The 22,083-nt window shown below is 51.9% G+C and overlaps 1 protein-coding gene across 5 annotated transcripts in view; it reads right to left on the bottom strand.

The window, feature by feature from the left end:
• Positions 1-15,825: 15,825 nt before the first annotated feature.
• The window catches only part of SLC35H1 (solute carrier family 35 member H1), a 39,954-nt gene continuing 33,696 nt past the window's right edge, over positions 15,826-22,083 (bottom strand). Inside the window, exons 10-11 of one of the 5 annotated variants that reach the window (XR_012996514.1) lie at positions 17,552-21,126; positions 15,826-16,676 (exon numbers count right to left, since the gene is read on the bottom strand). The gene's annotated coding sequence lies outside the window, so the exon portion shown is untranslated. Of the gene's footprint in view, positions 21,127-22,083 lie in introns of all 5 variants that reach the window. The other 4 variants (XR_012996515.1, XM_076352325.1, XM_076352324.1 and 1 more) reach the window with 4 other exon arrangements.

The following is a 22,083-nucleotide window of genomic DNA, read 5'->3' as shown; positions in this document are numbered from 1 at the left end:
TGAATTGACACCAAAACTCACACCTGAATATGCAGTCACTGTGATTCAAAAACAGAATAACAAGACACAGCTGCCCTGAGCAAGGCTGATACCAAACTTTTGAGAGGTTTAGGACTGAGCCAGACACAAGCACTGCGTCTGTCCAAAAAACTTATCAAACACTTCACATGCCAGCTAGAAAAGGAGAAAGAAAAACTGTCATTACTATTTCTAAATATACTTGGGAGGCACCAGATAGCACAGTGATGGACTAGATATAAAAAAGATAGAGATGGGTCTCGGTACTGGCCTTTGGTAGCTCACAGGGGAAACGCACATGCCGCCTTGTGGAAGCCAGGACCAGACATTGCATCCTACCTCTGTCCAAGCCCAGCTCAGCTGTGGTCTAAAGAAAAGGCCTTCCAGCCTGGTGCTTCATGGTACCTCCCTCTCATTTCTATTTCACAGCAGACAGCTTTTCACAACCAGGACGGTGCTTGATACAAGCAACACAGACTCAGCTGCAGGATTTTCTGGTTCTGAGACAGCCTAAAGTTTGGAAAAGGCCTCCCTAGAAGAACCAAACCTGACTGGAGCCTGTGCCCAGGAACTGAAGGGAGCTATTCAGCAGCAGCCACAGCCCCCTGAGAGGTCACAGGTCAGATCCTGTCCTGCCAGCTCCACCACTGTGATGGACTGAGGCTAATTTACACCAGCTGAGCTAGCAAGCTCACTCCACACATGCAGCCCTGCTCCATGAGGCTTGCTTTCTGGCACTCAATTGTCTCTCTAGCTTCTCACAACAGAAAGCATGCCCGGCAGCATCGCAGGTAGTGGCATGCCTCTGCCCAGGACAGTTTGAGTGTGCCTTTGCCATCAGATCCACAGGGCAGAGGCCACATCTCCCACTGCGCTGCCCAGGTCTAACAAGGCCTCTTTTGCAAAGGGCACCAGGCACCTTCCTACAGTGCAGGCACCCCAAAGGGGCATGCAATAAAAGGCGTTTAACAGTCCCTGTACTGAGTCTGGCTGGGATGGAGTTAATTTACTTCATAGCAGCTTGTTTTGTTTTGTGACCAAAATAATGTTGATAACACATTAATGTTTTACCTATTGCTGAAGTGTTTCCACAGCATCAAGGCCTTCTCTGTCTCTCACTCTGCTCTCCCCCCCTCCTCCCCAAAATAAATAGACTGGGAGTGCACAAGAACTTGGGAGGGGACACAACCAGGCGGATGACCCAAACTAACCAAAGAGATATCCCATGTCATCTAATGTCATGTTCAGCAATAAAAAGGGAGAGGAGGGAGCTCAGAGGGGTTAGCCACCTTTTGCTCAGGAACTGGCTGGGCATTGATCTACCCATGGAAGGTGGTAAGTGTTTGCCTTTGCATCCCTTGTTTTGTTTTCTTCCTCTCTTCTTCCACTTCTCCTTCACTTATTAAACCATTTTTATCTCAACCCACAAGTTTTCTTGCCTTTACTTTTCCTTTCCTCTTCCCTTGTCCCACTTGGAAGTGGGGGAGGGAGTAAGCAGGCAGCTGTGGGTGCTTACCTACTTACTGGGGTTAACCCACAACAGTCCCAAAACACTTAGCAGCACCACTGCTGGCCACGTTCACTGCCAGAGCAGAGAAAGTCAGACTGACGCTGTTCCGAATTCATTAACCAGAAAGCAGCAGCCACGACACAGTGAGAAGCTGCCACTCTCCTTGCACAATGCTTTGAGTCTCTCAGTCCTGCGATGTGAGCTCACATCTCCTGTCCTGGAGCAGCCCAGCACCACCAGCTCATCCGGCTGCCATCACCTCCCAGTGAAGCACCCCCACCCATCTCTTAACTCACCAAAGCATGTCAACACTCTAGATGCAAAACCAATTCAAGCCTGAACTGATGGTTCCAGCATCCTTCCCAGCCAGACACGAATCTCCCACTGCACAAAAATGTAAACAGCTTTTTCGGACAAAGTCCATAAATGCTCACCTGTGGTTGCTACTCCAGCTAGGGAAGGTTCAGTGCTTGCATTTCACTTCATGCCTCAATCATTTTGTGGTACCAAGGAAGGGAGCAGCATCGTCTGCCAGCACAACAGTCAGTCCTCTAGGCAGGACTAACAATGTCACACTCCACAACCCCAGCTCCAGCTCACAAGCTCTTGTCTGCCTTAGCTAATCCATTGCCAAGTCCTGGACAAGGCAAAGCAAGGTCATGTCTGCATCTGCAGGGTCAGCCACAGTCCCTGGTCACTCATCCCACAGTCTGTGGAGGCTCACAGTTGCAGCCCTGGTCCATTGCATGCCTGTGGCTTGCCCACTGCCCACACCCCCAGCTGACCAAGGTGCTGGCATCAACTTCCACCATACCTGCCACGGAGACTGTTCATGTCTTGCACAGCCACCAGAAGCTGGGGCAGATCAAACCCACCCAAGGGTTCACCTGAGAGATGAACTTGGGTGGCAATGCAGAGAGGAGGGATTTGGGAAGAACATGGTCACTTCTTAACCTCAGTGAGACTAGCTGAGCCATTGCCCAGTGGAGGATCCTGGTTCTAATCTCATCTCTCACAGCACCTTTCAAATTAATTCGTTAATTGGCATGTCAGGCTGTGCATATGAAACGAGGATGCATGGCTCCCTCTGCCGGCACGTGGCCCGAGGAGGAGCTCCACACCTTCTCTCCTCTCCAGAAGTCAGGGAAAAGCCAGACCACTGCCTGCTTGCTGCCTGCCTGCAGCTGCTTCAGGCACCGAGGGCTCGGGGCCAGGCCCTAGGGGCCAGCCCAGCCATGCACCAGCCAGCGGGCAGAGCTGACCTCACACCTCAGCAGTGGGCACCACCACAGCAAGTCTGAGATCTGGTATGGGAAGATTCCCCATCTCCTGCACTGTGGTGCAGGTGAGGATGCCCAGCGAAGGTGCGCCTTACCTTTGGACAGTATTACTGGAGCAGGAGTTTTACTGCAAAAAATATCATGCCATTGGGGAACAGCCCAGGAGGGCTGTAACAAACGGGTGTTCAGCTGACTTTTAAAAGTTTAAGCAGGGATGTAATTTCTTAAGGACTCTGCTGATGCTCAGCTATTCCTACCTGCCTGCTATCAAAAGGTTCAGCTGTATTTCATAAGCAGGAAGGCAGCCAAGCTCAGAAAACTGGTAAAGTCCAGCTCCTGAAGGAACCCCTCATCTGCACGTCCTTGACCTTCTAGACTCCAGTGACAGAGGAAACAATTCCCTCTCCCACACATGCACAAAACCATCACCAACAGTCACGTGCCTTGTCAGGGCTGCAACAACAGGGGAGGAAACATGTTTTCACACTGTTAAAAAACAGACTAGTGAAAATCCAGAAGGATCCAAGGCCAAGGATAACTCTGGAGTTTGGTACCAGGTGGGGGGACAGTGTCCTGTCCCAGGCTAACAAGCTCATTTGCTCACTTTTAGTACGTGCCCACCTCAAACTGCTCCTCTCTAGAGAGGGTGACAGGGTGCTGGCTGTGGAGAGGAGGAGATGCTCTGAGCTTAGGAGCCACTTTTAATGACAAGGATTACTGGAGAAACAGCATTCTGGGGATTTGGGATTCCAGGAAGCAGCTGCAGTAGGAGCAGAGGGAGATAATCCCAGTGTGACAGAGATACACGGAAGCAGGACTGAAGAAGGGAGTGCAGCATCCCCACGCACACACAGAAGCTACTGTCTTGCACAGGGCATGCCACACAGGGGGAACAGCTGTCCCATGGCAGAAAGAGGCTGCCTGAACGAGGGCCTGGCCCAGGGCTCCCAGCACCCTTCTGTCCTGGGATGGCCAGACCACGAGGGTTTCTAAGCCTCTGGAGCAGCCAAACCTTTATCTGTCCTTCCTGACTCTGGCCCATGTGGGGACTCAGGCCCAGAGCAGCAATCTGTACCACAGCCTGCGATCAGGAAGCCCAGGCTCCCCAGCTAGCTTGCAGCCTCCAAGTGACCTGTGAGTGAACAGCCAGCAAGAGAAATCCAGGCTCTGCCAGGGAAGGCAGCAGGGGGGCACTGGGAGGAGCAGACCTGGGAGAGGGCCTGGGGGTGGAGGATGCATGCCCCAGGGTACCCCACTCCAGTTCCTCTCGGGTGGGCATAGGACCTCAGACCCTCCATAAGCTGGGGTCTGCCTGCACACAGCTCCTGAGTGCCAAACCATAAGGAAGGGCAGCAGTGGTCAAGAAAGAGGATCGGAGACAGACAGGTACCACCTGCAGAGGCTGTGCTGAGTTCCCAGGTGCTGCTGTGCAGAGCACTGGGGGACAAGGCTTCCCTGGCTGCCCCCACAAGCCTGTGGCTGCAGCACACAGGAAGGGCTGTGTACTGTAAGGCACTGGATACAGCTCATCTGCAAGAATGAGCTCTCTCCTGCCAGACCAGTATCAGGACCATATCACACACTCCTGCTCTCACTCAGTTTTGCAATCAAAATCTCAGGGAAATGCTAGCTTACCAAAGCAGTGTTTAAATCCTGTGCTTGCCCCCACAGCTGCTGTTTCCAAATGTCTCACATCCTTGCTCTGCTAGGTGTACACACCTTTCCCCCTCCACGTGCGCACTACTACCTGCCTGTGCCCACATTCATGCATAGGCTTCTGCTAAAAGGAGTTCAAAGCTTTTGAGGCTCCATTTATTGCCCAAAATGTTTCTATGGTGACTCCCTTCAGATCCCATCATTGGCTGCAGAAAGCTTCTGGCCATCAACAGCTTCAGGTGAGTTGAGGGCCTCAAGCTTCAAGTCATATGCAGTTGTTAATGCCACCAGCTACTGTTAATTAGGAAGAGATTAACAAAAACCCACCTGAAGTAGCAATAGTGAGTGAGGCAATGCCAGCAAGTAAAGATGAGTGATCCCATGTCTCCTTTCCCTCAGTGTTCTCTGGAGTACTGTAGCAGGGAGGAGCAACAAAGAGGGGTAGGGGGTATCTGCAAAAGGGTGCTGGACAAACAGTTCTGCTTTCATGATTCCCTGGAAGGACTTCCCAATCAGCAAGGTTCACACAGCCGCTGTAGCCAGAGCACAGGACCACTTCACCCTATGCAGTGGCTGGCCCTGACACACCACTTCCCAAACCAGGGGCAAGATGCTCTCAGCTCTGCTTGGTAAGCAGCTGGCTAAACGATTCTACAGGGCAGCTGTGGATCTGTGGCTGTTGCTGACAAGCACCAGGTCCAGCATCACCTCCATCGCACCTACAGCTTCCATCATCAGGCAGTCAGGGCCAAATTCAGCACAGGCAACAGCAGTGACAGAGCGTGTGAGACAGGCAAGGTTGCTATCCGTTTGTGGAGCAGACCCTGCACACAACAATTTGATAGTAGTGTTCACAGGCACTTTGCCCAGAGTCTCGGTCCTGCAGTGTGTGAGCTAAGGCACAGCTCTCTCACAAGAGATCCAAAATTAGGAAGTGTAGCACTGAGTAAAGTCAAAACTGAATGAGCTCTGTTTGGCTTATTTTTCCAGGCTCATTGATGGCACTGCCAGAGCCAGAGTGAGGGGCAAGGAAGTGAGTAAAAGCAGGGCAGCAGAATGGGGCACAGCACACAGAGTGGAGGCAAGTGCAGACTTCCCACAGACAAGAGAAGCAGGGCAGGACTGGGAATCCAGAGAAGTGCTGCCATTTGCTGAAAAAATGTCATTAGGTTGCAATGAGTATTATAACCTTCACTTGTGTTTAGTGAGCTGTCCCGAGATAGGGCACCCAGCAGAAAGGAGATACTTTCTGAAAAGCACCTTGATTTTCAGCACTGCTTGTAGGTTTAGCAGCAGTGAATGATCCAGTCCAAACCTGACCCTTGGGCTGTCTGCCTTTCCTATGCCCAAGGGCACAACTACCCCCATTCTCAAGAACAGTGCGGGGGCCTCAGCTTAGCAGGGTTTGTCCTCCACCTTTTGTTCAAAGAGGCCTTATAGGACCTCTGGGGAGAAATGCCTGACAGCACCAGGGCTGCCTCTATCCCCAGCTGGTACCAGTGCCCACACTCATCACCACAGCACTTCCCCACACTGGAGCGGGGGCAGCAGGGCACTGGCAGAGAGGCTGGGTCAGCTCAGCGAGGAGGCAGCAGAGCAGGCACTCTGAAACCCAAAGTTTGAAGATAAAAGCCATGCCCAGCCCACTGCGGCACAGGCAGCCCCAGACCAACCCATGCACTGTGAACAGTCTCTCCTCATGCTCCCACCTCCTAATAGTGTCGTGTATCCCCGTTTGCCTTATGTGCACCAGGTAATGTTAACAGCAAAGGGACCTCTGCAGCTGCAGCGTGCTCCACGCCTGGCTGCCACCTACCACATGCCACTGCCTACGGTGTCCCACAGGCCCTCAAAGGAAAAAAGAGAAGGTGCTGTAATGCTGTCAAAGAGCCGGAGACATCCATCTGCAGGGAGAACTCAAACCACACTGCAAGAGTATCAGAGGAACAGCATCACCAAGAAGAAAACCCACAGCTTCCGTAGGAAAAGAAAGAACCTACACCCTCTGCAGGCGTCCTGGCCAGCCTTGTGGGATTAGGGAAGGCACAGACTGCTGAAGAAGACATCCACTTTTGCTACCCAGACATTGCACTGTAGAACCAGCACTAAAGTGCCATCCAACAACCCTTCCCCAACAGGATAACACAGAACTATCTCTCCTTAGCCACAGCACAAAAGACAATGAAAAGAAAGAAACATGAAGGAAACACAGAGCCAGACTAAAGTAAAGTCTGGACTAGTCTCTGTAAACAGGGTTGTTGCAAAGGATAAGATTGAAAATTACTGTAATGTGCTGTATTCCTTTTACGGAATTTGCAAATAATAGAAAGTGATGATTAAATGAAAAAGAAATTGTGAACCGGGAGGATGGGTCTCTGCAGTGGCTACTGGCAGGAACAGAGAGCCCCTCCACAGCTCTCTGAAGCAGAAACCAACCCACAAACTGGATGCAACTGCAGATACAGATGCCCCACAGGGCTGAGCAGGTAGTGGGCACCCAACCCATGCTAGGTGAATGGGTGAGTCCTGGTCCAAACCCCTGAAATGAGCTCCCCATATACCAGGTCTGCATGGGAGCAGGGAAGGCTGATAGGCAGGAATTTGCTGCCTAAACCCAGCCACAAAGCCCCAGCTTTTCTACTGGGGTGGAGCAGGGACTGTGCTTCACAAGCAACACGGCTCACAGCAACATGCAGGCGTGAGCACTGCAAATGCTAGAGTAGCCAAATCCAAGGGGCAGAGCTTTGCACCCTCACCTGCAGCCCAGGGCACAGCCGCACACAGACATCACCCAAGGACAAGGTAAAATGGGGGGAGCCCTGCTAGCTGGAAAACAAACAGCTGGCAAGTGCCAAGGGTGCAGGGTAGGATGCTCTCAGGGCTACAAACAGGGTCCGAGGCAAAGCTGGTTACATCCCTCCCCATCAGCCACCCTTCCCTGCAACAAAATGCCATGGAATAAACTGGTGGTAGAGACAAAAGAGATCCAGCGAACAGCAAGGCACTGTACACGATGTCCACCTACCACCTCAGGCAAGGAATCTTGTTGGGACTCACACCCACCTAATCTTTACATGTAATTTTTCAAAAAAGCAGATCACTCAAAATGGCCCGTGCCTCAGGATACGTATGGACTTATCTGCAGAGAAGTGTCATTGCTTGTAAACCCAAACACAGTTGCATAACCACATGATTAAAAGATAACAACACAAATTCATACATGGTTGTATTCTTACGTACAAATACTGTTTAGCGACCTGATGTCAAAAGAACACAAGTATCACCACACTATTTCTTCTTCAATCTGTTTTTCTTTACTTTTCAAATATGGGCTTTCAGAATATAAAAATAATTATTTGAAAAATATGTAATTATACTTTAAAGGAATAACATCAGATCAAATCCCACCTAAAGTCCAATTTTGTTTCAAAGCTTCCATGAACAATCTAATCCTTCTAACGAAATAAAGTCCATGGGTAGCAAAAGGGCTTTCAAACAAACAAACAAACAAACAGTCCCCCACAACAATTTGGTTGCACAAAATTTGCAACCAAATTTTACTACTATGGGCTAGTGACTAGGAGCACGAAAGTAAAACTTGCTAGGAAAAAAGCCTGCTAGCTCAATACCATTTTCAAAGTGCAAAGAACCAAAAAGCTGATCAGACAATATACACAACAGTAAATTATGACCCTATTCTGAGAATCCTTACACACAAGCAAGGGACTATAGATTTTTCAAATATGCTATTGCATTTTAAATCATGAAAATATCATATTATTTGATACAGACCTAGGAAAAAATGGGATTTTAACTGTTATTTTTAACCCAACAGCCTTTTCTTTTTTTTTTTCTGGAGACCAGCTAGCTTCTTTTGAAGAAGAGTTTTAAAATTGACCTTGTTTCAGTAGCCACTTCTCTGTCCTAGGTATGAAATCACCATATCATGTTATGAAGTGTCAATGCACCAAAAAGCAAAGGGCATTTTTTTTTTTTTTTTTAGGCAGGAACAAAGCTGGCTTTTTTTACCTATGAAACAGCACATACTTTTTCTTTCACAAGCCCACCAATTTCAACATTGTATTATTCAGCAAGCAGCATTTCATACAGAGACCAAGCCTCCCTTGCTCTGACCCCCACCTCACTAGAGCAAAGAGGTGTACACAATACAAAAGTCAGTACAGAATCTGGGCCATCTTATTCAGATTTTAGTGGGCTCTACCCTGTGCTGCACTCAGAGTGCTGTCAACATTTTCAGGGATTTCATGAATGAGCCGCAGAACCACCCTTTGGCCTCGAACACAAACAAAACACAGTATCAGTAAAGGAAAACCGTTTCAGACTCTTGTTTCCATTTCCCCCTGCTATGTGATACCCAAAGCCAGAGAAGCAATTTATTTTCAGCATTTGAAAACTGATGTACCAGGATCATGATCTCCAACCCTGGTAATTGTTTGCTGCAAATACTTCTTACCCAGTGCTCATGAAAGAGGTTGAGAGCATTCACCAGTCTCACAAGGGAAAACCTGGCAAAGCCCGGGCGCTGTCTGAGCTGGGCACAAGACCTACAAGTACAGAGACTGCAGGCTTCAGCAATTCTCTGAGAATATTCATCAGAGATAGAAACAGGTCCCAAAGAAACAGTCATCATCTGAGATTTCCTTGGTGGCGTGCAAGACTATGGTATTGGCTGTGGTTGCAACGCATGGTTTTTAACAGCATAGTAGCAGGGACAAAGAAGCACATCTCCCCATTTATTTCCTCGGGCCATGCAAGCAGGCTCTGGAGAACCAGAGCTCCGGTGGAGCCACCCTTCTTAGCCCTCTCAGGTCCAAAGGCTTCCCTGAGATGCACTGCACTGTCTTACGAAGTTATGTCTGAACTCTGAGCCTGCCTCTCCCTGCTGCTATCTACACCATCATCCCTGTACCTGGTCTTGTTCATGCATAAAATGAGGCTAGAAGAAAAGACAACACAGATCTTCCCAGATTGTAAGGGATGTTACAACTGTCAGAAATCAAACAAAAAAGAGAACAGAGACATCTACTGCATCCCTCCTTCCCCTGCCAGCATGACGAGTGACCACAGGAGCCTGGCTGCCACAGGATGTGCTCCCAGGACGCTCAGCAAGATGCACTTGGCGCTGGCAGCTCTGGGCCTGGACAAGCTGCTGTAGCTGGGCATGCAGGAGGAGCAGACGTGGCTGCAGCACTTGCTCCCAGAAGGCCTGTGCACAGCCATTTGGGAACCACATTTTAAATGAGGAAAGTGCTAGTTTTAGCACAGTTATTTTTAGTTTGTTGTTAGAAAAATGTGGCTCTGTAAAGAGATGTTACCCTGCCTGCTAAAAGGACTCGGGCAGGACTCCTCAGGCATCTCAGCTGCACATTCACAAACATCCCCGAGCAAAGACCCTGTGGTAACTAGCACGAAGGGCTCTTGTCTCAGTAAGAAAAACGGGTAGATAGCTCTTGGGTAGGAAGGAGCCCAAAGATGATGTTTTAAGATACCACCGGTTTAAAAAAGAACTGCAGCTCTTTAAGCACCCGAGCGCTTTAATTGAAGCGTATGCCGAAACCCTGCTGCTGACAGAGCCGGTGCTGGAGCCCCGGGTACCACACGCTAAGCACCCCGGCAGCGATGCCCAAACGGGCATAAAATCTCCGGCTTCACCTGCCCTCCAACACTGAAGCGACCCAACGGTCACAGCCCGCGGCCCCGGGGCGGCCGGGGGCAGGGCCGAGCCCGCACTCACCTGCGGGGAGCGCCAGCCGCAGCCCCACCGAGCAGCAGCAAAGTTTGCGGCGCGGCGAGGAACGGAGAAGTTGGGCTTCCCCGCCGCCCGCCGAGCCCGCCGCCCGCGCCGGCTCTTACCTGGGGCGGCGGCCGCGGCGGCCCCCCCGCGCGGGGCGCTCGGCCTCCCGCGGCATCCTGCGCGGCGCCCGGGCGGCGCGGCGCACCGGCACGGAGCGGAGCGCCCCGGCAGCCGAGCACGGAGCGGATGGCAGCCTCGGCGCCCCGGCACGGAGCGGATGGCAGCCTCGGCGCGGCGGGCAGCGCGGCGCCCCGAGCGGCGGCGGCGGCGAGCGGAGCCGGCTGCTGGCACCGGGCGGGCACGGCGCGAGGCGGGGCGCGGGCGGCGGGGTGTGCGGCTGGGGATGCATGTGCGGCGAGAGCCGCCTTCCTCCCCCTCGCTTCCTTCGCTCCTTTCCTTCCCTCCTTCCCCGCTAGCCCTGCCCAGCCCAGCCCAGCCTCTGCTGGAGACTCTGAGAATGCAGCGCCGGGTCCCCGCCCGGGACCAGCCCCGGGCAGCCGGCCCTGGGGACCTCCCCTAGAGACCGGCCGCGGGGATCGGCCCTGGGGACGCCGCCGCGGAGACCAGCCCGCTCCGTACCTCGGGACCCGGCTCCAGGGCCTGCCCCACCCCTGCTCTCGGGACACTCCCGGCCCCAGCCCCGGGGCCCCCCGGGAGAGCGGGGAGGCGCTGCCTGCAACGCGGGCCCTCTCCCCCGCCTTGCGGTGCCAGCAGCCCTACAGTGCCCCCGCCCCGGGCACCCGCGTCGCCTCCGCTGACCCCGGTACCGTGCTTGCCCGGGGACCGTCGGGAGCGGCCAGGGCCACCCTAGAGGCAGGGAGCGAGGCGCGGTGCTGGTCGCAGGGAGCAGACCTTGCCTCCCCCGGCTCAGGCAGGCCCGGCCACTGCGAGCACCAATGCCAGGCGATGCCCGGGGCTGAGAATGCACAATCTCTGTGCATGGGAGCACAGCACTGGGCCGGGGTGCTGGGGCATCCAGCAGGTCAGGAAGACCCCGGTCCACCCTTCCCCAGCCCTTGAATAGGACCAGATCCCGATGGCCCAGTGACAACTTGGCAGGGGCTGCGGTAGGGGCTCTGAGCATGACGGGTAGGCTCTGGGCACCACAGGGGCTGGGACAGACCCCTTCCTGATGTGCACCTGGATGGCCATGGGCATCCTCAGCACCCACCTCAGGTCTCAGGTGCCTCCTCCAGAGCCCTGCTTGAACCATGGCAGCAACAGCTGCACAGCTTGCTGCCTGCAGTAGTCACATGCCAGCAGGATCCACAGCAGGGGGCCAAGTTTACAGACCACTCTGGGCATGATCACAGGTGGAAGGTACAAGCAGGGAAGAAACTCAAGGCTGGTGAGGCTGCAATATCATTTTGAGACAGATAAATCTGATCATGCAAGTCAGGGTTTAGCCACAACTCAGGCAAACAGCCCCCAGTAGGACATTCTCCAGTCTCCACTGTCCAGGGTCTCACATCTTACCTGGAGAAAATGCTCTCCTGCTTCCACAGCAATCTCTGGTATTGGGCCTTGGAGTTTGGCCCTGGAACGAACAGGAGGGAACACCAGAGAAGTGAATGCCCTGTTGCTCCATGTGTGCAGCGCCTTGCACAAGGCAAACAAATCCTCTGCTTGGCCAATACCAGCCAAGAAACAGTGGCAACCCAATGGCAGATTATCCACAAACCTGGCCTGCAGGTCAGGGAGAGGTGGATGGAAAGCAAAAGAGAGCGGTTTATAACCACAGCATGAATCCAGGAGGAGTGACTCCTCCTTTCCAGGACCAAGAGATGAGCAGGGCACAGATCCAGCAGCAGGCCCAGGCAGCTGTCCTCCTCACCTTTGCATTGGCTGGCACAAGGCTTCCCATCCTCATACTACTGCATGACTCCCACCCTCAAAGGCCAATGGGGCCCTGAAGAAGACCTAGGAAATGCTCCATACCAGTCCCTTCAGACACAGAAGCATCTAGAAATGTCCTCAATTGCATTGTGAGAGCGAGAAACCTCCCAGCTGCAAGCACTGCTGCCAAAGTAGATCCCACTTGTGCCTGATGCTCTTGTAGGGAAAGGAGCAAAGCCTGGAGCACAGCTGCTCCACCGCTAACACTGTCTGCAAACAGAGACCTTGCTCAATGCCAATCTAGCCCTAGGACAGCTGCTAGGCTCTTGTGCCAACATTGACACAGGCACTAGGAACACCCAGATCCTTTCCCTGGGACAGCCAAGAGGCTGCCTCTCACAGTGCAGTGATGGTGCAGATGGAGCTGAGCCCACCTGGCAGAAAGCATCCAATAAGCTGGTGTGATACTGGGTGGAGACGGTTCCAGCCCTTGTCTGTAGTCGTGGTACCCTTTTCCAATCTGTTTTTGCTAAGACCCCCTTACCCTGGAGCCAGGGAAGGTTTGTCTTTCCTGCCATCACCCCCTTCCCTGTGTCACAGCTGCTCCATGCCTGGTATAGTTGAGGATGTCCCTGCTCATTGCAGGGGAGAGGTGGACTAGATGACCTTTAAAGGTCCCTTCCCACCCAAACTATTCTATGATTCTATGCCCTCTTGCTGCTGCCCTGCAGGGTGCTGATAAGGTCAGCCAGGCCTGTCCCAGCCTAGCTCCCAAACAAGCCCCAGAGAGCACTGTAATGAGGCATGTTATGACAGTCCTTCTGTGAGACCTGAAATCAGCAATGCTTCAGAGTATGCCCAGGTCACACAGGAGCACAGGCCAGGAGCCGCCCCATGCACTGTGGGGAAGGGATGACAGAGGATGCAAAGCAGGAGAACAAGGACCACCTGTGACATGTCACTCCCTTTGGGAGCGTGGCTCCCCACACGTGCGAATACTGAATGCAGCCTCCACAGCTCTGTCCCGCAGCCTCTCTCAAAAGTCAACATGTCACTTTCATGTCATGTCTTGTATTCTCAGTGACAGAAGGATGGATGGGTTATCCTTTGACTTTGCTGCCATCCCCTTAATCTCCATGGGAATCTAGTCTTCATTTGGCTTCTCCTTTACTCTTATTCCCATCATTGCTTTATCCCAGCATTCAAATAGCTCTTTTGTATTTCTTAGCTCTCCTCTACCTGCAGCATTCTTCCCTTATTCTGATATATTCTCCCCATCTCATTGAGCTCCAGGCCCCTTTGCTTTGTTCTCTCCCTATCTCTCCCTTTCTTTCTGCTAGTGACTTGTTCCTTTTCTTGTTGTGATTTGTCTTCTCTCCTCTGTCCCTTTCACTCATCTATTCTCCTTATCTTTTTTTTGCTCCTTCCTCTTCCTTTTTCCCAGTCTTTGCACTCCTTCCCCCCTTACTCTGTGTGCCTTTGTCTGTAAGGAGTTGAAAGTTAAAAGCTTTTCCAACTTGATCCTGAGCAGCTTTCCTGGCGCTTTCATCTCCACAACACATTTGTAAAACTGCTCAGACTGAAGAGCCATGACATGAACAACTAAAGAAATATCAGAAAGAAACAGGACTCCCAACATGGGGTGGAAATTTGCCTTCTCCAAGAAAATCTCCCTGGTTCACTAGCACTGAGGTTCTCTCTCCACAGTTCCTGTAAACACAGCATAAAAACTATTTACCAAGATTTCCTCTTCCCAGCCTCATCCTCCTCCGTGGTGAGTTCAGTGCTGGGAGGGGCAGACACAGGGGTGCCCAAGAGCTCCCCACCACCTCCTGCCAAAAAGTAGCCATGACCAACCTGCTCTCCCTCCCCTCTTCACTAGCAGCTCCCGCCAGGTTTGTCATTCCTGCTGTATCACAAACTGCTAGCCAGAGGGAAGAGTTGATCACACCAGGAAAGATGCTCTGGCTCTTGTCCAGTCCTGCTCCCTGCTCCTCCTTCATGCAAAGATGGCAGAGACCTGGCAAGCTCTCCCAGGTGATGTGTCACCAACCCCTCTCAGCTGCCAAAAGGAGTTCTGTCTTACCACTTTCTCATGTGTTCTGTGCAGGGTCCAGCATTGTTTGGGGTAGAGCAGCTGCAGACAATGACTTCAGGAAAATTCAGGGAAGAAGTACTTTCGAGCCACTGCTTTTTTGGTGCTTCTGTGCAGCCTGTGCTTTGCAGGGTTCATGTGTGAGCTCGGAAGTATGGTCAATCATCTTACCTGTGACCAGTGGCAGGGAATTCCAGAGTTACCAGTACAGATCTGTGCTGTGTCTCATGGAGCAAGTCAAAGTGCTGTCTGCTTACTTGGAAATTTGTTGCTGAGAAGCCCATGAATCCTGGCTATTCTCACAACTCTACGAGAGATTAATCTCGCTAAATCCTCCTACTTCTTTCCTATTGGAGAAATGGATTCAGCACAGGACAAGCTCTGTGACTCACCTCTCTGTTGGCAGAGCCAGCTCCCATTAATCTAACTCCCTGTCTAATGTCCACATTTGGCTGGCAGGCAATCCATCTCGAGTCCAGTTCTCTGTCCAGGATCCAGTTCTCCTGTCAGTCAGAGCCTACCTAATGCGGGGTGCCCTGCAGGGCTTCTCCCTGGCAGGACAGGGGCAGTCTGCAGCCCACTGCCCAGGATGACAGCAGGGGACAGAATCTGGGATGGATGGGTGCTTGACTAGGCAAAGCAATATCTGGCTGCAGTGGCAGCTGGGCTCAGCATCCGCCCAGCAGACCTGTTTTCATTCTCTGACTTCACCCCGCCTCACCTCAGCAGAACAGAGATTCACATAGCTCAGTCCCAGCAGATTCGCTCTTCATGGGGTGTGGGATTCAGTCTGCTGCCCTCCAAGATCACCCTGAAAGGAGCTGAACACTGGGTGTTAGGACTGGCAGAGAGGGCTTTGCTCCCAGAGCTGCAGCTCAGGATGCCATGAAGGCTGCATGCAAGCAAGTCCCCCTGCCAAACTCCCTGCAGAGGGTCCCTGGGTGGTCACATTTGCTCCTGCTGTGCTTAGCAGCCACCTCTTGCAAGCAGTGTGTCCTTGCTTCACACTGCCTGTCCCCTGGGGGCTGCAATGTGGGATGCCACATTACATGCCCGTATTGCCTCCTGCCTTTTCCTGGATGCTGCTCTGGCACAGGTCTAGAAAGATGGACCCCACAGGCTGGTTGCACCACATGACTTTCTTCATACCCCATGGCTAGGGGAGAGGCCTCTGCACCCACTAAAAGGCCCGGCACTGTGATTCCTGCTGGAGATAGGGGCAAGAGCTGAAGGCAGCAATTCTGTGCTCATGCAGGTCCTGCAGAGTTGGGGCCACTCCTTAACACACCACAGAGCGTACCCACACAAAGCCAGAGCTGACATAACATGGTTGGGAGGGGCACAGCCCAGCGCTGCCCTAAGTTTGTTGGGCACACATGGGCCAAACCCCCCAGTCTATCACCCAGAGCCATTTCTCACATGGCACCCCACTTACTCCTGCCAGCCAAACGGCCCTGCCTTGCTGAGGCTCTTTGGTGCTGCTTCAAGTCTTTTCCTGGGAGCATTACCACTGTCCCACACATTTAGGCACTGCCTGTCACCAGAGCCTGGCAGCTCCCCCCCATCTTTATTCTCCCCAAGTACTGTGTCATTTGCAGACTCCACGGTGTCAGCCTCGTGATTAGATTCCAGTGCCTTTATGAATAATTTGTTGCGCAATTATAAAGCAAATATTTAATTGAACTTTATGTAAAATTGCTTCTGCCTCTGAGCACTGAACCACTGGTTTGGGATAGGGCATCATGTGACCACATCAGGCCCCAGGACCCCTGTGAAGAGGCTAGCAGCAAACTGTCAGACCCCTTCCCCAGCAGCCTGTGGCCTGCATGCAGACAGCTGGCCCCAGCTGAGCCTGTGGAGGGGAGTGCTAGGGGATGGCTCTGCACTGGCCCCAGAGACTGCCGCAGATGCGCCAGCTGCAACACTGCAGTGCAGCTCCCTTCCCTTGGGAGCATGTCCTCAGGCACTAGCAGGAGAATGTGTCTTTCTCAGCTGAGCAGCAGAACGAACCAGCTGGAGCATTCCCACAGTGTGACCAGTGCTATGTTGGAAGAGCCCAGCATGAAGTATGTCACTGTAGAAAACATCTTTGTGACAAGTTGTTGGCAGTCAGGTTTCAGCACAAGGATAAGGACAGATGCAAAGACACTAGCTTTCCTTCTTTCCAGTCCTTTTCCTTCCAGGACAAGATTGGAGTATGGGAAACTTGCACTGCAGCTGACTCTTTAAGGGAGGGAATGCCTTTGCTCACTGGCCACGTCTCAACAACACGGGACACCAGTCTGAATTGATAACAAGAGCTTTGGCACTAGGGTGCCCATCCTGGGAGACGCTCCTCAGCACACACTAGGGCCAGCGGTCTGTGCAGAAATACTCTTGTGTACCATGACATCACCTGCAGGCTCAGCCGGAAGAGTTTGAATGGAGGGGGTCTGGACACACCTCAGATTGGCCATGGCATCACCTCTGTAGGGAAAAACATCTGTATCAGCAAAACTGACAGAACTGGTCGAAATCCTAATTTACCGTGGTCTGTAAAAGAGGCTGAAGTGCCTATTTTCAGTGAGGCGAATTTGAAATTGAAAGAGGAAAACGAGTGCATTGAAGAGATCAGAAGCTCCTTTCCAAGTGCATATCTGGTGCAGGTAATTGCTAACTGACCTGGAGGGGCTCTTGAAATCGACCTAATGCAGCAGATTCTGCTGCTCAGAGTGACTCCAGGGCTGGGGACAGGCATGCACATGCAGTACCTGAGAGGCTGGCATGACAGGGCAGGCTGCTGTGCAGTCGAGGGGCTAGCGAGGGAAAATGCTAGGCCTGAGGCTAGGGAGGTGTTGCAGAAGAAGGTAACAGTGGCCTGTGTGGTGCTCACCCCCATAAGTATCCTAAGCCTAGCCAGAGTATGTACGGCTGGAAGAAAGGGACTGATCAGCTGTTGGAAGCTAGAAACTTGCCCTTGCATGGGGCAGGCCTATTTGCAGTGATGGGGGAAGGAGGGCTCAGAGCCTAGCCTGGAGTGGCTGTGCTGACACACTGGGAAGGGATGGATGGGGAGTCTGCTCAGACGAGCTCAGCAGCTGAGGCACTGCATCTGGACCACGAGGTGGGAGCTGGAGTCCCTGCTCCAGTGCTGAAGGGTGCAGAAATGCAACATACCCTGCTGACAGGAGTGCATGGTTATTAGTTTCTCCGCACAGACCATAGTAAAGAACAGCAGTTCCCCATGGGAGCCTGGGGATATCCCCTTCCCCAGAAGCACTTTCTTGCCTCTCAGCTCAGCTTGGGCAGCCCCTTCGCTCAGCTCTTGCTTTTATGGCTACCGATGAAGCAGTGCAACTTACCCTTTGGCTCCCAGCCACATGCTCCCGGCTGCCAGCTCACCCCAGGACCAGCTCCATTAGCTGTTGCCTCTGGCAGCTCCCCTTGCTTCCCAGCCCTTGTTGCTCTTCACTCACAGGTGTTAAAGGTTCCTTTCAAGATGCACCTTTCTGCTTCCTCTGCAATCCAGGCATTTCTTTGATAAATAGCATTTGTACTGGCTCTGTGATGTCTATTTGGCTTCGAGCTTTCATCTCCACTGCTGGTTGTGCCCAGCGTGAAATGCTGCCCCACAGCCCATAAAATTAATGGTTGGGGCAGTTATTTGTAGCAGTCATCCAGCATTTGCCTTGCTGGTCCAGTCCCAGACTATGGCCTGAAGAAAGCCTAATGGCAAGCGTTAGGCTCTGCTAGTGGGCAGGCAGACAGTGTGACTGAGAGGTGAGCCAGGGAGAATGACCCCCTACTGTGGGACGTGTTCCCACAATATCCTTCTGTCAGTGTCACAGGCATTCATTCCAAGTTGTTTGCTCCCAAGACCTACAGCTAGATGCATGGCTCACCACCTAGGTGTTGCAAGAGAGTGGATAACTGAAGCTATGCCCTAGAAATGCAATACAACAAACGAGCAAAGAAAATGGAGGAAAGGCAGAGGTTCGGGCTATCAGGTCTGGGCTGCATCCAAGGGTCCCAGCTAGATGGAAAGCTTAGGACAGGGCTAAGTGGCAGGAGGAGCATGATATAGCCTCCTTTTGTCATTCTCTCCCTAGTAAACACACATGCACACACACTTACTCTCTCTCACACACACAGACTCACACACACTCTTCTGTGGCCCTGACACCAGCCAAGAGCAGAGAGAAACAGGGCTGAAAGCAATCATAATCCTCCCATAACAATGGTAGGAGAACTGTGGTGCACTGAAAGCCACAAACTGGCTGCAAAAAGCTGTGGAGAGGATGTAAGCTGGAAAATAGTTGTTTATTTCTGGTACTAGGATGGTCTTTGGACTCACATCTCAGAAAGGCAGAGTGATCTGACCACTTCTGGAGTACACTAGTGTTGAGTCCAGCACTCTGAAGGATATGCGCTTTGGATTGGGAAGACCACCATAATGTGGTTGGGAGGGACCAGCAAAGCCCCCCTACACCAGAGGGAAAGGAAGCCCTACCCAGTGCCTACATCTGGAAGGTGCAGCATCAGACCCAGCTCTGCTTATCTTTCATCATGCCCAGTCCCCTCTGACTCAAATCCTGCTCGGCCACCACCACTATTAGATCCACTGCTTTTAACAGACAATATATGTGCATATCCAGTCAATCCCCCAGCTTCCTTCATCGCCCTGGCAGCCCCTGTTATACTGCGTTCTCTTTAAAGTTATGCTTTCCTTGTGCCATTTATTGTTCTGCTGTTGCCAGTAGCAGGCTTCTCTGCGTATATGATAAGCTTCTATAGCTTTTCCAAAGTGCAACTGCAGAAATCTGAACCTCCCAAAAGACATGTTCTAAGTGCATCATGTTGAGCTCCTCTGCTCACTCAGTTACCAGGATCCAGAGAATGATCCTAACTTTCTAAAAATGTTAGTATTTCTAAACTGTGCAATTGTGTCTTCCCTACTACTTTTCAAATGGCCCAGTATAGGTATTTTTAGAGTAGATTCATAGTCCATCACACCCTTTGTGCACATAACTAAGTATTCACCTGTTTAGCTGTTGTACGCCTGCCTTTCCTTTTTCCAGGGATACCATCCTGCTAACCTACCTTGAAATTGTCTTTGTCTTGAAGTTAGCTGTGGCATAGAATCAAAGAATGGCATCTTTTGACTGTTTTCACCACTTCACAGGGTAAAGTCTATGAGACGCTCTTACTGGCCGAAAATCCTCCACAGCCATGGTTATGGCTGCAGCTTTTATGAACACACATTCTGAATCACATTTTGCAGGCTTTTACAAGGATATGGTTTAGGGCCACATTTGTTGTAACTTGGAGTTTTCTGGGAAATACTCCTACTTTCTGTAGGTGCTCCATATTCGTTGCCAGTGATGGTTTCTCCTCTCCAATGGGTGCTCCTCTGCGTTCGGAGAGGAGTCCTCTTGCCCAGCAGACTTCCGCTGTTGAAGCTTCTGGCTCTTGTACATACATTTGCCTTTCCTTTTATGCTGTATGCAGAATTCCACAGATTAATCTGTGTTCACAGTTCTCACAGATCCTCAGCTCCAAGGTTTTACTGCAGGTCTTTAATTCTGTCACATATTGATTGACTGTTTCTGCTTGCATGAAAAGGATTGGAAATGTTAAAATGATTCATTGTTTTGTGGGATACACAGCCACATTTTGTCATGTTTACATTTTCTCTTACACATTCCTTTCCTCCTCCCACCTGAGGCACAGAGACTGGGGCCTTCTCGTTAGTGCTTCTTTCATCTGCACTAATTGCTGTTAAGTGGATCTCAAACTGCCTGACAGTTTCCATTCTCTACTGCATCCCAGCAGGGAAGGATTTAACACTGGACCCTGTGATATGCTTTTTAGTTCTTCCAAGAACTCCTGGAAACCACTAAAGTTCATACTTAAATTTTGTCAGAGCCACCTTGCAAAGAGAAGTGTATGTATGAGGAAAAGATTGCCTCCATTGGGGCTGCTACTGAACCCACCCTGACAAAAGTGACTTAGCTTTCTGAACAGTGAATTTCAAGGGGGTAAAAATAATTTCCCAAAGTATCTTTCTGTGCTCCATGTCCTGAGAACTAGCAACACTTGACATTGTGCAAGCACAGACCAGAGAGACCACTGATGGCAGCACATACCCCCTGGGACATGGGGAGGGAAGTCTCATCTGCTTCTGGAGTTCAATGCATGCAGGAAGTTCCACTTCCTGTGGAGTTCAATGCACCCTGGGAGAGTCAAGCAATGGTGTGCTCTGCACTCAGCAAAGATGAGCAAGCCAGCCAAAAGCTCTGCATTGCCATTGTTCAGCACACTGCAAGTCCATCCTTCCTCCACCAGTATCTGGAGACAACAGCCTGGTGACCCTAGAGGCATCTCCTTTCACCCAGCAGCAGCTGGCCCATAAGTCAGCTCTCCAGCAGGTCATGTTTGCCCATTGCCTTCTTCACTATGCTTCAGAGATGCCAAGACACACACACTGGTTTGGCATTTAACCCCTCCTGGCCCTGGGCTGGCAAGGCCCCGAGTCCCTCACACAGGCATGGTGCTGTGGTTCAGTCTATGGAGCACACAGCGATCCTCCAGTGCTGGTGCTGGGGAGCTGCCTCCTTGCAGAGCAGCAGCCTGTAAGGGCAGCTGGGCGAAAACAAGCCCATTGCCCTTGTGGTGTTCTAGGAGCCTTGGTCTCCAGGCTGCCAGGATCTGGAAGGCCATGCCCGAGTAGGGCCATGCAATGTTCAGAGTGTGGCTCCTTAGGGAATCCTTGAAATTGCCTTTGGAGAAACAGCAACAGCCTGCACCATGGCCCTGGGGCAGGCATGAGGAGCAGGCTACACATGCCACTTCCTTCTCTTAAACTTCAAATGCACCATCAGACCTAAATTACTCACTTGTAATCCCTGGAGCTGGCAGCAGCTCAGAGAGGATCCAGCTCAGGTGATAAGAAGGAAGAAAGAAAAAAAAGAACCCATTAAATTTAAAAACCTCTGAGAGTCATAAAATGTAAAAATACATTCAGGACAGGAGCCAGGCCAGGATGGGGAAGCTCGGTGCAAGCAGGGTCTGACACTGGAAGCTCTCTGAGCATAAGGGGGTACCACAAAAGATGAGGGAACCTGAGGCTAAGGCTGGTGGGGCTTGGTGGTCCTGGGTGCTCAGCTCTGTTACCTCTTCTAACTCCTCACGATCCTTTGTTCTCTCTCTGTGGTGTAGATGGAGTGAGAAAAGAGCAGGAAACACACGCAGAGAGAGTAGAGCTGTGCTAAGAGTGTCCAACCCAGGCTGAGAGCAGAGTCCTGCTCTCCAAGGGGGCAGTCAGGGGACTGCCCTCTCCCTCTCCGCAGCCAGACCCCTGGCTCAGTCTGCCCAGAGAAGGTGTTGGGGATCCCCAAAGCCAAGGTGTGGAGCAGCTGTGTCACTGTGCCAGCAGCACCCAGCAGCCCTATCCCCAGGGACATGACCAAGATGCCCACAGCTGCCTTGGCTCCTGCAACATACTTGGAAAGCTCTTGTTTACTGGGATCTAACGCAGTTACAAAGCTAACTGAAAACAGAGAGCAGCTCCTGGCAAGGCACGGGCTGCAGAGAGCTAGAATGAAAAGCATTTAAAATGTCTTGCTTCACCAGCCTGGCTGCCCCTGTGCCCACCAGCTTCGGTCTGCTCCTGCAGTGAGTGCTCCATCACCTCTGAAACAAACTGCATCGATCAGGGAGAAACGCTCCCATCTCAGGCCTGGAAACATGTCCTGGCACAGCTCCCCAGGAGCCAGCACCCCTCCCCATCTGTCAGGGACAGAGCAAGCAGCACGCACCTGAGGGTACCACTGCTTTGCCCTGTGCCATGCAGAAGCATCTGCAGCCAGTGGCACCGCTGCAGCCCAGCTCAATC

The sequence above is a fragment of the Aptenodytes patagonicus genome, chromosome 14 (genome assembly GCF_965638725.1).
Source record: "Aptenodytes patagonicus chromosome 14, bAptPat1.pri.cur, whole genome shotgun sequence".
NCBI lineage: Eukaryota > Metazoa > Chordata > Aves > Sphenisciformes > Spheniscidae > Aptenodytes > Aptenodytes patagonicus.
Note: the sequence above shows the minus strand (reverse complement) of the source record. Positions and strands in the feature narration are given on the sequence as shown.